Source organism: Callithrix jacchus, chromosome 2 (assembly GCF_049354715.1).
Source record: "Callithrix jacchus isolate 240 chromosome 2, calJac240_pri, whole genome shotgun sequence".
In the NCBI taxonomy this organism is placed as follows: Eukaryota; Metazoa; Chordata; class Mammalia; order Primates; family Cebidae; genus Callithrix; species Callithrix jacchus.
This window is the reverse complement of record NC_133503.1, coordinates 125,059,176-125,076,392: the sequence shown is the minus strand read 5'-3', so window position 1 is coordinate 125,076,392 and position 17,217 is coordinate 125,059,176.

The window sequence follows — 17,217 nt, the reverse complement described above, 5'->3', positions numbered from 1 at the left end:
CCATACTGATGTATTTAAAACCTTTGTGCCCTGGTAGGTCACAACTTTCTTTGCTCTTAGAGTATTTGTCTGTGAATTAGGGCATTTAAACTAATAATCCTCAAGAGTGATTTTAGCACCTGATGAACCTGATTGGACGTGGACCCACTGAACCTGGGCCTGTTTTTCTCAAGCATGCATATTTCAGGAAATGGAGAAAGGATGGGTAAACCGAGAGAGTTAAGGAAGAGCATCCTTTAAACACCGTGGAGTGTTATTGGTTGAACCGTGTCCCCCACCAAGCTCATAACTTGAAGTCCTCATTCCCAGTGCCTCAAAATGTAACCTTACTTAGACATAGGGATGTTACAGATGTAATTAGTTAAAATGAGGATACTGGCTCCTACTTCTGTATGACTGGTGTCCTTATAAAAAAATAAAAAAGGAAAATTTGGACAGAGACAAACACATATCTATGAGGAGACTGAATGTGAAAATGAAGACGGAGATGAGGAGATGCTTTTACAAACAAAGGAATGTCAGTGCCAGCAAACCACCACGAGCCTGAGGAAGAGGCTTCTCCTCACACTCTCAGAAGAAACAAATTCTGCTGAAACTTTCATCTGGGACTTCTGGCCTCTAGAACTATGAAACAATGAACTTCTGTCGTTTAAGCCACCCAGTTTTTGATGCTTTGTTATGGCAGTCTTGGTAAACTATTACAGAAGCAAGACAACAGACAGAAGAACATTACATGAAAAGTCACGACTTAACATAACGTCTTTGTACAGAACACGTTGTAATTCCTACCCACACAGGGAATCCAAAAACACGAGTTATTACATAACTATTTTGCAAGTCAAAATAATTTTTTAAATGACAGTGTTTCAAAATATCTAATTATGTGAAAGACATAAAAGTAGAGCTGAAACCCAAGTGTAGGAGCAATGAGTCACTCGAGCTTCCCACTCCTCCACCTGCCTCCCTATTACTTCTGGAAAAGGTTTGCGGCACCTGTATAAAACTTTTGCACCTGGGACAGAAGTTGACTGGGTTTCTCACCAGAGGACCAAATATGCCTTCTTTACCTTCATTTCTCTTTTTAAAACTCACCACCACTAGCATCTTACTTTGAATGTTTTTGCTCATTCCCATTATTGAACCACCTTCTTGATATCATTCATATCAAGATGATATCAATAAAAATGAGTTCATATCATTTTAATAACAGCAATAATAATAAAAATAATTGTAGTACTCATAGTAAGAGCATTAATAGAACACTTCCTATTTCAGGCACTGTTCTTAATGCTTTATATGTATTAATTCTAAAACATTACTATTAGAGGTTGAAAACAAATACTAGACCAATAATTTACAATACTGTAAAACAACATAATTTTTTGACATATACTATAATTTCCTCTTGATCTATCTATAAGTTTGCAATTTCTTCCCAATTTTTGTTTGTCTTATTACAATACTGAATACTGGGCAATATACTGTACACAGTAGTTTAATAAATATTGTCAAACATTAAATGAACGATTGTGATAAGATTTTCTGATTTTACTATAAATATTTTCTATGCTTAAAGCAAGTAGGTTTATTGAAGAAAAACTGCTTTCTTCTGAATGCCATTAATGGTAAACATAAATGAATTCTAAGTTATTCCTTTGTGTAAATCATCAATGGTATGTAAAAAAATGCAATACTTAGAACTCAAACTACAGCAGCAAATCGACTTGGTAATTGCATGCAACAAGGCTACATAATATAACTCTGATAATGAGATTTTAATTCTCTAATCTCTCTTGTGAATTAGTCAATGAAAGTAACAACAGAAATTTAGGTTTCTATTATCACTCTAATTTACTAGATTTTCAGCTATGTGACCTTGGCAATTCACAATCTTTTGGGCACTCATTTTACCTGTAGTAAACTAAAGTGTTGGTTAACTAATTTATGAAACTATTTTTAACTCTAAAATGTAAGATTTTATGCTTCTAAATAATGTAGTCTTCTAATTTTATGTAGTCTTCTAATTTATCTGTTCTCACTTATAAGTCGATGTTGAACAATGACAACACATGGACACAGGGAGGGGAACATCACATACTGGGGCCTATTGGGTGGTGGTGGGACTAGGGGAGGGATAGCAGGGGATGGGAGAATGGGGAGGGATAACATTAGAAGAAATACCTTATGTAGGTGCAGAGGAATGGATGTAGCAAACCACCATGGCAAGTATATACCTATGTAACAATCCTGCACTATCTGCACATGTACCACAGAACTTAAAGTATAATAAAAATAAAAATAAGTATAGAAAATTAACTTTCAAAAAAAAGTTTTAATTTCTTAGTTCTGAATGGAAAAATTATGTAAACTTTAGAGTTCCAAGATTTTTTATAAAGTCATCTTGATCATTATATCAATCTGTAAATGTAAAGGTAATATGACATAAAATGTAAATGTAAATATACAAGACAGCATCAATTTTATATGTTTAACTGGCAATATATAAATATAGAAATCTCAAATCACTAATATATATTACGGTTTTAGTGGACAGTCAAAATTAGGAACTCTCACTCCCTCTCCCTCCTCTAATTGGGGAGGTAATTTTTTTTTTGGACTAATTTTTTTCAGTCCTTAATTTCAGGTTCCCAGTAGATATATTGGTTGTTAAGATTATACTAAAAAAATAAATTAAAAAAATATAAAATTTTTATGTTATATACCTATTCCTAAAAAATATTTGGGCACATTTATGGAAAATAATTACTTAAATACAGTGCTTAACTTTTTAACATTGTCAGTTGGTTTTTTTTTGAGACTGAGTTTCACTCTTGCTGCCCAGGCTAGAGAGCAATGGTGCAATCTCAGCTCACTGCAACCTCCGCCTCCCTCGTTCAGGCGATTCTCTTGTCTCAGCCTCCTGAGTAGCTGGGTTACAGGTGCCCGCCACTACGCCCGGCTAATTTTTGGTATTTTTAGTGGAAATGGGATTTCACCATGTTGGCCAGGCTGGTCCCAAACCCTGACCTCAGGTGATCTACCTGCCTCAGCCTCCAAAGTTCTGGGATTACAGATGTGAGCAACTGTTCCCGGCCTGTTAGACGTTTTCAAAATTTTTCTTGACTTCTCCAGCCTAAGAATTTGAATTTTACTAATTTATTAAGTCACTTAAGAATAAAATGCAGATAAAATAATTTCTAAGGTCTTAACTCTCTGATGATTTTCATTTTCTGCATGCATTGGCACATATTTGGTTTATCAGGAAGCATGAGATTCATGCAAATTTTGTGATGAAAACTATAAATATTATTGTGTAACTTCTGGAATTTTTCCTGAGTAATTTTTTGCAGTTGCATATTTTTAAAGTACATTTGTTATTATAAATATATAATATTAAAGAAAGTATATTAAATAAATAACATATCAGAAAACACTTGCATACAGTATGCAACTTAAGAAATAAAAAATTACTGCTATAGAAAACACCAGAATATGCCATCAGTATGACATTTTTGTTTCTTTATCACTATCCCAGAAGTACCAGTAATCTAAATTTCCTTTGACAATTTACTTGCTTTTATAGTTCTAACACAGATTGTCTTCATTTTTATTCCTAGATTCGGTGCATGGATATTTTATGCTTATTTTAGCATTTATTTAATACATCTTTTTATACATATTAAAAGCATTACTTCATTTCCTTTATCCTGTTATTTCTAGATTCCTTTATTTCTCATGAGAAGCTTTTCATATAATATCTCAATCTCCAGCTACTTTAAAATATTATTTTAAAATAACAATATCTAAAGGTTTAGTAATATGTGTCTAGTTATTGGCTTTTAAATTTTATTCTACTTTTAATTACTGAGATTCTGGAATGAAGTTTAGTTGGCTGTTGTAATTAGGGGAATATTTTAGGCATTGTGTTTTCAAATCTCATCTTTCCATCATGCAGTTGTCTTGTTCTGAACCTCTGGTCCAATGTGTGGGAGACATTCTCGAACTCTTCATATTTCTGATCTACATTTTTTAAATTACTTATCTACTTACTCATGTTTAACCTCATTATGTGAATTGTTTGGAGTGTTCTTAAATTTTATTAATTCTTTCTTTAGTTGAGCATAAATTCTTGTTTTATACACCGTAGGGTAGGTAAAATTCTCTTTTAGCCTCCTAGGCGCTCCTGCTGGGACTAGGAATTAAACTGACATAAAATAGATTAACAGGTGACAAGTATATACACTTTATTTAGTTATTTTTATACATACATGGGAGCCCACGCAAGAAAATTGGATACCCCAAAAAGTAGTCAGGGCTGAAAGCTTATATACTAGGTTGGACAAAGAGTAGTAAATTGTGAAAAACATGGTAAGACAAAGACGTTTCAACTAGAACAGTTAAATGTGGAAAGTTACTAGAAAAATAATGGTTAAATAGGTTTATTTGTACAGATTTCTCAGGGCATCAAATCCTGGTCTCTGGTGATAAGAATGTCTTCCTTCCTCTAAGAAGGGCACCTTCTACATGGGAGCTTCATCTCCTGCTTTCAGGGAAAGAAACAAAGGTTGGAGTTCATTTCTTGTGTCTGCTGTTTTTCAAGCGCCTTTAACCAAAAATAATCAATATGCCAAAGAGGTAGATTTTGGGGTGACCTGTTCTGAACCCCATAAACACCAAATAAGCATTTTTCTTCTCATTATTTTTAAAACTTATTTTTAACTTTATTTTACTTGTAGTTTTAGAATTATCTTATTCCTTGAAACATATTAAACATATTTATTTTAAACTATTTTCTAATAGTTCTGTACTCTTTTCGATGCTTCCAGTTGCTGAATATGTATAGATAAAGTATTTTGTATTGCTTTCTATTCACTCTCTCATCTGGTCTTCTTTACTTTTAAGTTTATAATATTTGAAAGAAAACTTTGGAACTTTATTAATGAACATGATTGAGGCATTAGTTGAAATCAAGTTTTTCAAAGAAGATCTCATGATCACTTATTTAAATTTTTCGCATTAGATTCTCTTTTATTGTGATCATATACATGTTGAAATATCATGTTGCAAACTCATGAGAGGGCTGACTTGAGGTTTCCTATTCTCAGAGTAAATTTTTGCTCTCCATTCATCCCCAGAACAATAAAGGAAAAAGTCTTTTTGTTTATTTGCTTGTTTGTTTCTTTAGTGCATGTAAAGTTTATTCTAATCTCTTTTTATTATGATAAAATATATGTAACATTAAACTTATGTTAACCACTTTAAGTGTACAATTCAGTGACACTAATTGGTTCACAATGTTGTATACCAATCACCACTACTTAATTTCACAGTTTTTTAGGACTCTAACCGTAAACTGTGTAGCAATTAAACATATTTTGCCACTGTCACTTCCTCTAGCCCTGGCAAAATTAAATCTATGTATTTTTTCTATGAAAATTGCCTATTATAAGTGTTTCATATAAATGGAATTATACAAAATGTGTCCTCCTTTGTCTGGCTTATTTCACTCAGGCCATCCATACAGTAGCATGTACCAGAACTTGATTTTTTTAAATTGACTGAATATGTTCCATTGAACACATATACTATGCTTTGTTTATCCATTCATCAGTTGATTGTTGTGAATAATGCTGTTATGAATATTTAGGTGCAAGTATCTATTTGAGTTCCTGTTTTTAAGTAATTGGGTGTATAACTAGGTGTGCAAGTGTTGGGATATATGGTAATTTAATACTCAATTTTGTGCAGAATTACCAAACTGTTTTCCAGAGTCTGAGAGAGTTTACATTTGCACTAGCAGGGTAAGATTCCAATTTTTCCATCAACACTTGCATTTTTTATTTTAAAAATTTATAGTTATCCAAGCCATGAATTTGAGCACATTTTCATCTTGTTTCCAGAAATGTCTATTCAATTCTTTTGACCATTTTTAATTTTGTTTGTTTGTTTGCTTTCTATTTTCCTTACATTGAAGGAGTGTGTTACCTGTTCTGCATATTAGTGAAGCAGAACATTCCTCTGACCCCTTCCTGGGACTCAGAGAAATTAGTGAAGGTGGTGCTTCATTGACTCATCCTGGAACTCTCAAATCCTTGTGAGAGGGAGCACACAAGTGAAAAAGGTGAGAAGTGGAGTGCAAGAGCACTGGAGCCAGCTGGCCACTTCAGTGCTGGCATTGGAGAACTCCACTTAGTCAGACCCCCTGCACTCCACCTGTCACGGGAGGGAGCCCCCAAGTAAGCAAGTACAGGAGCTAGGGGGAGCGTTTTGGGTGCAGGCAGGAGCAAACTCCATGCATGCACCAAGACAGCCTCTGGTGACTCCTGATGTAACATGCCCCAGAGGGCATGTTACAGTGCTTTTCAGCTCTGCCATCTGTGGATGGCTTAACAGTGCCTTTCACATGAAGCAGCTGCCTTCTGCCAGCAAGGGCAAAAGACAAGTGTGACAGCATTTTGTATCTGCACTTGTGGCTCCTGAGCTCTTGTCTGGTATCCAGGAGAAATGAGGTCATATGAATAAATGGAAGGGTGGTAAATGCAGGGGATTTTGTTGCCAATGAAAGTGGCTGCCAGAAGGAAGGGGAGATGCAAAGGGGATGGGGTGGGAAGGTAATCTTTCCCTGAAGTCTGGCCATCTCTGGCTGGATTCCTCTCCAAAGTTGCACTCTCAAGATGTCTCTCTGAGGTCAAGTGCTTCTCTTCAATGTCCAGATGTGAACATCCTGCTGCTTCTCTCTGCCGGCAAAGCCTGGGATTTTTATAGACACAGGATTGCAGGAGGGAAGGGGCCATGGGTAGTTTTGGAGGAAAAAAAAGTTTCATTATTTGGAGCTTTTCAGTTTTCAGATTTTCAGATTAGGGATACTCAACTTGGATTAGGTATCAATATATGAATTTGGGGAAAAAACACCAAAATTCAGACTATGGCAGGCATATAGTAAGATCATATTTTTTTTAATTCATTCTGTTAATCTCTTATTTTTTAATGGACAATTTAATCCATTACCATCTGTAGTAATTACTGCTAAGGAAGAAAGTATTTCTGCCATTTTGCTATTTATTTTCTGTACATCTTATAACTTTTTATCCCTCATTCATCCATTACTATCTCCTTTTACAATTAGTGGTTTTTAATAATAAACCATTTTGATTTTGTCCTCATTTTCTTCTGTGTATACTTTGTACATATGCTTTTTGTTATTACCAAGGAAATTGCATTTAATTATTGACTATATAGCAGTTTAGTTTTAATTCTTATTAATTTACTTCAATAGTTTGCATAATCTCAGCTCTAATAAAACTTCACTGGTTCCGCACTGTAAGGGTTATTGTCTTGTGAGGTTTATTGCCGAGTTAAAAATGAGGAAACGGAGCCCAGCACAAGATTAAATGCCAATTTATTTGGCTCCCAGGTTAGGTTCTGTGGTCACGGGAAAAGAGGCCAGAGAAGTCACACCCAACTCCTCTGTGCATGGGGTTTTATAGGGAGTGAAGGAGTTTGATTGGCTGTGGAGAAACAAGACGTGGATGTGGCAAACTGCTATAGGTAGGTAGGCAGGATTTCCGGACAGGGCAATGTTCTATTGGGCAGGTTTTGGTGGGGCTTTCCAAGGGTTGGCTAGGTGCTGAGTGCAGAGGGGATTTCCAAGGATGGGGTTGAGTGCTGAGTGCAGAGGGGATTTCCAAGGTGGAGCTAGATGATGGGCATATTCTGGTGATGTAATTATCAGGCGGGGAGAGGGACAGGCATGTCCAAGCTCCCAGTGAGGCAACCAGCCTTACACATGCCATTATACAGTGGTTGTCACAAACTACATCTTTTCACATGAAATGTTTAATAACATACACTTATAATTATTATTTTATGCATTTGTCTTTGCTATCATATAAGTGGAGTTGCAAATCCACAACACAAAAATAATGACTTGTTTATCTGTCTATGTAATTACTGGTACCAGATTTATTTCTAAATACAGCTTTATATTATTGTCTAATATCCTTTTGTTTCAATTTAAATAATTCCATTTTTTATTATTTGTGAGTTAGTTCTAGTGGGCATTGACTTCCTCAGCTTTTGTTTTGTGGGAATGTCTTAAATCTCCTCTCAAAGATGAAGGGCAGTTTCACTGGATATAGAATTATTAGTTGATTTGTTAATTATTTTATCAATTTAAATGTGTTATCCCACTGCCTTATTTTCTCATAGATTCTGTTGAAAAATTGGCTGTTAATCTTATTGACTATCACTTGCACATGATTGGCCATTTCTCTGTTGCTTTGTGTCAAGATTCTCTTTGTCTTTTGCTTCTAATAATTTGCTTTTAATGTGTCTCAGTGTTAATGCTTTTGAGTTTATCATTGGAATTCATATATATATGAATATATATATATATAAGGTTTTGAGGTACATGTGCAGAACATGCAGGATTGGTACATAGGTACATAGATGGCAATGTGGTTTGCTTCCTCCATCCCCCCATCACCTATATCTGGCATTTCTCCCCAAGTTATATCTCCTCAACTCCCTACCTCCTGCTATCCCACTCCTAGCTCCCCCCAACAGACCCCAGGGTGTGATACTCCCCTTCCTGTGTCTGTGTGTTCTCATTGTTCAACACCTACCTATGAGTAAGAACCGGTGGTGTTTGATTTTCTGTTCTTGTGTCAGTTTGCTGAGAATGATGGTTTCCAGATTCATTCATGTCCCTACAAAGGACACAAAGTCATTCTTTTTTATGGCTGTATAGTATTCCATGGTGTATATGTGCCACATTTTCCTTATCCAGTCTATCATCAATGGGCATTTGGGTTAGTTCTGGGTCTTTGCTATTGTAAACAATGCCACAGTGAACATACATATAAATGTGTCTTCATAACAACAATTTATAATCCTTTGGATATATACCTAGTAATGGGATTGCTGGGTAAAATGGAATTTCTATTTCTAGGTCCTTGAGGAATTGCCACACTGTCTTCCACAATGGTTGGACTAATTTTCTCTCCCACCAACAGTGTTCTGTTTCCACTCCAGCATCTGTTGTCTCCAGATTTTTTAGTAATTGCCTTTCTATCTGGCATGAGATGATAGTACCTCAAAGTGGTTTTGATTTGCATTTCTCTAATGAGCAGTGATGATGAGAAATTTTTTAATATGTCTGTTGCCCTCATATGTGTCTTCTTTTGAAAAGTGTCTGTTCATATCCTTCACACATTTTTCAATGGGTTTGTTTGATTTTTTGCTGTGAATCTGTTTTAGTTCTTTGTAGATTCTGGATATTAGCCCTTTGTCGGATTGGTAGATTGCAAAAAAATTTTCCCATTCTGTTGGTTGCTGGTTCACTCTAATGATTGTTTCTTTTGCTATACAGAAACACTGGAGTTTAATTAGGTCCTATTTGTTTATTTTGGCTTTTGTTGCCAATGCTTTTGGTGTTTTAGTCATGAAGTCCTTGCCTATGCCTATGTCTTGAATGTTTTGCCTAGGTTTTCTTCTAACGTTTTTATGATGTTAGGACTTATATTTAAGTATTTTTTTTCTTTTTAAGTTTTTAATCCATCTGGAGTTAATTTTAGTGTAAGGTGTCAGGAAGGGTTCAAGTTTCTGCTTTCTGCACATGGCTAGCCAGTTTTCCCAGCACTGTTTTTTAAAAAAGGATCATTCCCCATTGGTTATTTTGTGAGGTCCATCAAAGATCAGATGGTTGTAGATATGTGGCATTGCCTCTGAGGCCTTTGGTTCCATTGGTATATATCTCTGTTTTGGTACCAGTACCATGCTTTTTTGATTACTATAGCCTTGTAGTATAATTTGAAGTCAGGTAACGTGATGCCTCCAGCTTTGTTCTTTTTGCTTAGAATTGATTTGGCTATGCAGGCTCTCTTTTGATTCCATATGAAGTTTAAGGTGGTTTTTTCCAGTTCTGTGAATAGGGTCATAGGTAGCTTGATGGGGATAGCATTGAATCTATAAATTACTTTGGGCAGTATGGTCATTTTCACAATATTGATTGTTCCTAACCATGAGTATGGAACGTTTATCCCATCTGTTTGTGTCTTCTTTTATTTCCTTGAGCAGGGATTTGTTGTTCTCCTTGAAGAGGTCCTTTACATCCTTTGTTAACTAACCTATTCCTAGGTATTTTATTGTCTTTGTAGCAATTGTGAATGGCAGTTTGTTCTTGATTTGGCTCTTTTTAAGTCTGTTATTGGTGTATAGGAATGCTTGTGATTTCTGCACATTTATTTTGTATCCTGAGACTTTGCTGAAGTTGTTTATCAGTTTCTGGAGATTTTGGGCTGAGACAATAGGTCTTCTGTACAATCAGATTGTTTGCAAATAGAGACAATTTGACTTCCTCCTTTCCTGATTGAATACCCTTTATTTCTTTTTCTTGCCTGATTATTCTGGTTAGAACTTCCAATACTATATTGAATAGGAATGGTGAGCTAGGGTATCCTTGTCTAGTGCCAGATTTCAAAGGGAATGCTTCCAGTTTTTGCCCATTCAGTTTGATATTGGCTGTAGATTTGTTGTAAATAGCTTTTATTATTTCGAGATACGTTATGTTGATCATTTATTCAGAATTTTTAGCATAAAGGGCTGTTGAATTTTCTCAAAGGCCTTCTCTGCATCTATTGAGATAATCATGTTGTTTTTGTCTTTGGTTCTGTTTATGTGGTGGATTATGTTTATGCACTTGCCTATGTTGAACCAGCCTTGCACCACCAGGATAAGTCTACTTAATTATGATGGATAAGCTTTTTATATATTTTTATTTTTTATTGTGTTTTAGGTTTTGGGGTACATGTGCAGAACATGTAAGATAGTTGCATAGGTATACACATGGCAGTGTGTTTTGCTGCCTTCTGCCCCTTCATCCACATTTGGCATTTCTCCCCATGCTATCCCTCCCCAGCTCCCCCCACCACTGCTGCCCCTCCCCTATTCCCCCCAATAGACCCCAGTGTGTAGTACTCCCTTCCCTGTGATGTGCTGTTGCAATCAGTTTGCCAGTATTTTGCTGAAGGTTTTTGCATCAATGTTCATCAAGGATATTGGACTGAGGTTTTCTTTTCTTGTTGAGTCTCTTCTGGGTTTTGGTATCAGGATGATGTTGGTTTCATAAAATGATTTGGTTAGGATTTCCTCCTTTTGGATTGTTTAGAATAGTTTCAGAAGGATTGGTACCAGCTCCTCTTTGTATGTCTGGTGGATTTTATCTGTGAACCCATCTGGACCTGGGCTTTTTTTGGTTGGTAGGCTATTCATTGCTACCTCAACTTCAGCCCTCGTTATTGATCTATTAAGGGTTTTTACTTCTTACTGATTTAGGCTTGGGAGGGTCCATTCGTCCAGGAATTTATCCTTTTTTTCCAGGTTTACTGGTTTGTGTGCATAGAGATTTTTGTAATAATCTCAAATTGTAGTTTGTATTTCTGCAGAATTCAGTGGTGATATCCTCTTTGTCATTTTTTATTGCATCTATTTGATTCTTCTCTCCTTTCTTTTTTATTATTCTGGTGAGTAGTCTGTCTATTTTGTTGAACTTTTCAAAAAACCAGCTCCTGTATTTATTGATTTTTTGGAAGGTTTTTTTTTTTTGTCTCTATCTCCTTCAGTTCTGCTCTGATCTTAGTTATTTCTTGTCTTCTGCTAGCTTTTAAATTTTTTTGATCTTGCTCTTCTAGCTCTTTCAATTCTGATGATAGGGTGTCAATTTTAGATCTTTCCTTGCTTCTCATGTGGGCATTTATTGCTATAAATTTTCTTCTAGACACTGCTTTAAATGTATCCCAGAGACTCTGGCCCATTGTGTCTTTGTTCTCGTTGGTTTTGAAGAACATCTTTATTTCTTCCTTCATTTCATTGTTTATGCAGTCAACATTCAAGAGCCAGTTGTTGTTTCCCTGAAGTTGTGTGTTTCTGAGTTAATTTCTCAATCCTAAATTCTAATTTGTTATAATTTCCATTCTTTTGCATTTGCTGAGGAATGATTTACTTCCTGATAATCATGTGTTCAATTTTAGAGCAAATGTGATGTGGTGCTGTGAAGGATGTATATTCTGTGAATTTGGGGGTAGAGATTTCTGCAGATATCTATTAAGTTTGCTTGGTCCAGGTCTGAGTTCAAGTCCTGGATATCATTGTTAATTTCTGTGTCATTCATCTGTCTAATATTGACAGTGGGGTGTTAAAGTCTCCCACTATTATTGTGTGGGAGTCTAAGTGTCTTTGTATGTCATTAAGAACTTGCTTTATGCATCTGAGTGCTCCTGTGTTGGATGCATATATATTTAGGATAGCTAACTCTTCTTGTTGCATTGATCCTTTTATCATTATGTAATGCCCTTCTTTGTCTCTTTTGATCTTTGTTGGTTTAAAGTCCATTTTATCAGAGACTAGGATTACAACTCCTGCTTTTTTTTTGCTCTCTATTTGCTTGATAACTCTTCTTTGATCCCTTTATTTTGAGCCTATGTGTGTCCTTGCACATGAGTTGTGTTTCTGGGTACAGCACACTAATGACTTTTGACTTTTTATCCAATTTGCCAGTCTCTGTCTCTTGAATGGGGTATTTAGCCCATTTATATCTAAGGCTAATATTGTTATGTGTGATTTTGATCCTGACATTTTGATGCTAGCTGGTTGTTTTGACCATTAGTTGATGCAGTTCCTTCAGTGTGTCTATGGTCTTTACCATTTGGTATGTTTTTGGAGTGGCTGGTACTTGTTGTTCCTTTCTATGTTTAGTGCTTCTTTCAGGAGCTCTTGTAAGGCAGGCATAGTAGTGACGAAATCTCTGTGCAATTGCTTGTTAGTAAAGAATTTTATTTCTCCTTAGCTAATGAAGCTTAGTTTGGCTGGATATGAAATACTAGGTTGAACGTACTTTTCTTTAAATATGTTAAATATTGGCCACCACTGTCTTCTGGCTTCTAGCTTTTCTACCAAGATATCTGCTGTCATCCTGATGTGCTTCCCTTTGTAGGTAACCCGACCTTTCTCTCTGGCTGCCCATAACATTTTTTCCTTCATTTCATCCCTGGTGAATCTGACGATTATATGCCTTGGAGCTGCTCTTCTTGAGGAATCTCTTTGTGGTGTTCTCTGTATTTCTGGGACTTGAATGTTGGCCTGCCTTGATAAGTTGGGAAAGTTCTCCTGGATAATATCCTAAAGAGTGTTTTCCAGTTTGGATTCATTCTGTCTGTCACATTCAGGTACACCTATCAAACATAGATTAGGTCTTTTCAATTAGTCCTGTATTTCTTGGAGGCTTTGTTCATTTCTCTTTACTCTTTTTTTCGCTAAGCTTGCCTTCTCATTTTATTTTATTGAATTAATCCTCAATCTCTGATATCCTTCCTTCTGCTTGGTTGATTTGGCTATTGAGATTTGTGTATGCTTTGTGAAGTTCTCATGTTGTATTTTGCAGCTTCATCACTTCATGTACATTCTTTTCTAAGCTATTTATTCCCATTAGCATTTCGTCAAATATTTTTTTCAAGTTTCTTAGTTTCTTTGCATTGGGTTAGAACATATTCTTTTAGCTCAAAAAAGTTTGTTATTACCCACATTCTGAAGACTGTTTCTGACAATTCATCAGATTAATTCTCCATCTAGCTATGTCCCTTGCTGGTTAGGACTCACGATCCCTTGGACGAGGAGAGGTGTTCTGGTTTTGGGTGTTTTCATTATTTTTGCACTGGTTTCTTCCCATCTTTGTGGATTTTTCTAACTGTGGTCTTTGTAGTTGGTGACCTTCAAATGGGATCTCTGAGTGGATGTCCTTTTTGTTGATGATGAAGTTATTTCTATATTTTAGTTTTCCTTCTAACAGTCAGGCATCTCTGCTGTAGTACTGCTGGAGGTCTACTCTAGACCCTGCTTGCCTGGGGATCATTTGCAGAACAGTAAGGGTTGCTGGCATTTTATTCTTCTGTTATCTTTGTCCCAGAAGGATACCTGCCAGATGTCAGCCTGAGCTCTCCTTTATGAGGTGTCTTTTTGGATATATGTGGGTCAGGGAGCTGTTTGAGGAGACAGTCTGTCCTTTATAGAAGCTCATGTGCTGAGCTGTGAGCTCTGTTGTTCCTTTCAGAGGTGCTGGGCAGGTACATTTAAGTCTACTGCAGTGGAACTCATAACTGCCTTTTTTCCCCAGGTGCTCTGTCCTGGAAAGGTGGACCTTTATTTATAAGTTCCTGACATGCTGCTGCCGTTTTTCAGAGATGCCCTACCTGGAGAGGAGGCAGCCCAGTCACAGTCTGCCAGCAGAGGTGTTGCTGAGCTGCCATGGGCTCTGCCCAGCTGCTGTGTCAACTTCTTTGCCATTTTGTTTATAGAGGTATAGTTAGAACTACCTCAGTAATGGTGATCTGCCTCAGTAATGGTGGACTGCCTCTGTAATGGCAGACTGCCTCAGTAGTGTTGGACTGCCTCGGTAGTGGTGGACTGCCTTGGTAATGGCTGACGCCCTTCCCCCTACAAAGCTGGACCATCCTGGGTCCAGCTGTGCTTGCTGCAAAACTCTCAATCCAGAGCATTTCAGATTTCTGGTCTTAGTTGGGGTGGGACCCACTGAGCCAGATTACTTGGCTTCCTGTTTCAGATCCCTTTTTTTTTCAGTTGAATGGGCAGCTCTGTCTCCCAGGCATTCCAGGTGCCAGTTGAAATATCTGCCCACATTTGTGTGAGTTTTGTGTTTGGAGACCCACTGAGCTGGCTGAAACAGCTGTGCTGGAAACTTGTGGCACTTTTCAGCCCAGAAATCTGGTCTGTGGGCAGTAAAAAGGCATTTGGAAATGTGGTGATCACTCACCCTCTGAGTTGTTCTGGCTGGGAACTGCACTCCAGAACTGTTCCTATTTGGCCATCTTGGATCCAACCCCTCCTTGGTATTCTTTGTGCATAGAGTTCCTTGAACTTCTTCAGTATATAGATTAATGTCTTTCATTAAATTTGGGAAATTTCAATGATTTCTGTTATCTCTTCACATAATTTTTCTTTCTTGTATTCTTTCTTCTTTGTCAAAGACTCCCAAAATGTGCTCACTGTTTTGCATAATGATGTTCCACGTTTTACACAGGCTTTTTTCACCTTTGCCATTCCTTTTTCTTTCCACTATTTATGCTGGATAATTTTAATTGTGTTATTTTCAAATTTTCTAATTACTTTCTTCTGTCTGCTCAAATCTGCTTTTAATTCATGTGAGTTTTAAGTTTTAATCATTTTACTTTTCATCTCCAATATATGTTTAGTTTTAAATATTTCTAGCTCTTCTTAAGTTTTTTAGATATTTTATTATTTTTTAGTTATTTCTATTAATTATTTTGCTCTTTATGTACATTGAAAATAATTGCTATAAAGCATTTTTTAATAATTCCAGTATTTGGCTATCCTCAGGGATATTTTCTATCTGTCAGTTTATTCATTTCTGTGAACAGGCTATACTTTCCTGCTTTTGGTATGCTTTGTGATTTTTGTTGTTGAAACTAAACAAAGATACTATGTTGTCTTTGGAAACAGAATTCTACTCCTTCTGCTGAGTTTCCTGATTTTGTATTTTAGAAGATGTAGTCATGTGTGTATTGTTCTTCTCATGTATGGTCACTGAGATTTTTGTTTCTTTATCTTACATTCAGCTAGTGTTTTGAAATAGTTTCTTTCAATGCCAAAAGCTAAAGATTAAAAACAAAACAAACAACAGCAACTACAAAAAGTGAAGAACACCTCTTATAAGTCTTTGAAGATTGACTCTTAGCTCAATCTCAGTCACTCCTCAACACTCACCCAGGCTATGAGTCCTAGGGGAATGCTTAGGGTCTTCTCAGGTCTTTCTCAAACATGCAACCTGCCTTGCATATGCACATGGCTTTAAATATTCTCTCATATATATATATGGATGCCTTTTAAAACCTTAATGTCCAAAATAAATTATCTCCCAATATTTTTCTCCTGCTGTCTAGGCTGCCTATGTTTTTTCCTCAACTGTAATCTGTCATAATATTTTGCCTATGCAGCTCTGAATTTTTTTTTCTATTTGCCATACAATATTTTCAAACAATTCCTACTGATTTTTTGCCCCTAGTGAGCTCTGTGATAGAAGCAACTGAAGTAGGTGCTTTGCCTCAGCCCTTCAGATGGCCTTCAAGGCCAGTTAGTATAGACATTTATAGCACTTTGTAAATAAGATAAATAGGGCTTCATCTCTCTCCAGTACTAGGGACCAAGGTAGCACAATGGCAATTTGGGTTGCTATCTTCAAGACTGTCACCAAGTTGGAAAAGTGATGGAGGAATGGCAAGGAAAAATACCCCAAAGTTTTGCTATTACTTTAATATGCCTTTTTTTCTTGACATAGCATTTACGTGGTTGCTATCAACCTTCCTTTGCCAGATTTCTGACAAAGTGGCTTCTGACATATTTTACCTGCTTAATAGTGTTTCTGTGGAGGAACAGAAACTTGAAGCTTCCTCTTCCACCATTTTGTTTTATTCTAATAAATTCATACACTAAAATTTTACCAGTTTGTGGTCGTGACCTGTACATTATTCTCTTGTTAGACTAAAGTGGGTAGGTAGGCAGGTAACCCCCACTTTTTACCTAACAATTTAACTTGATACTGTAACTGTTATCACAAAACCCCTTGTGAATTAGAAATTCAAGCATTGTACCCAACTGGAATAAAGTAGGAGCTCCCAAAATTCTGTGTGTGTGTGTGTGTTTGTGTGTGCATCTGTGCACGCGTGTGTGTGTACCTGTGTGTGTGTCTGTCATTCTGTCTGTCTCTGTCTCTCTTTGTTGCTATCATAATCTTTATGTATCTTTACCACCGTAATTTGTATTTGAAAATCCTCTGTTTTAATGTATCATATCTAGCTGTTTTTCTCAGTCTGTTGCTAAAACTAAATTGATAAAGAAATTGGCCATGTATTGCAAGGGATTGGAAAGTACTCTCCTCAGAAATATCTGGAATTATAATAGCATTGTTTCATTATGTGATAGACTTTTGATTCGAATGATAGACCATAGTTTTATCCATTTTTAAGTGAGTAAAATTTTTTGTTTCTCTGAAGTGAAGCATAGTTAAATTGAATTGCCTTTCTAAATTTATAGTTAATTAAAATAACCTGCTTAGATTCTTGCAATCAATTTTGCATCACTCATCTTTTTCACTCTCCTTTTGACTCTTTGTCTTTCTTGTGTACTCAT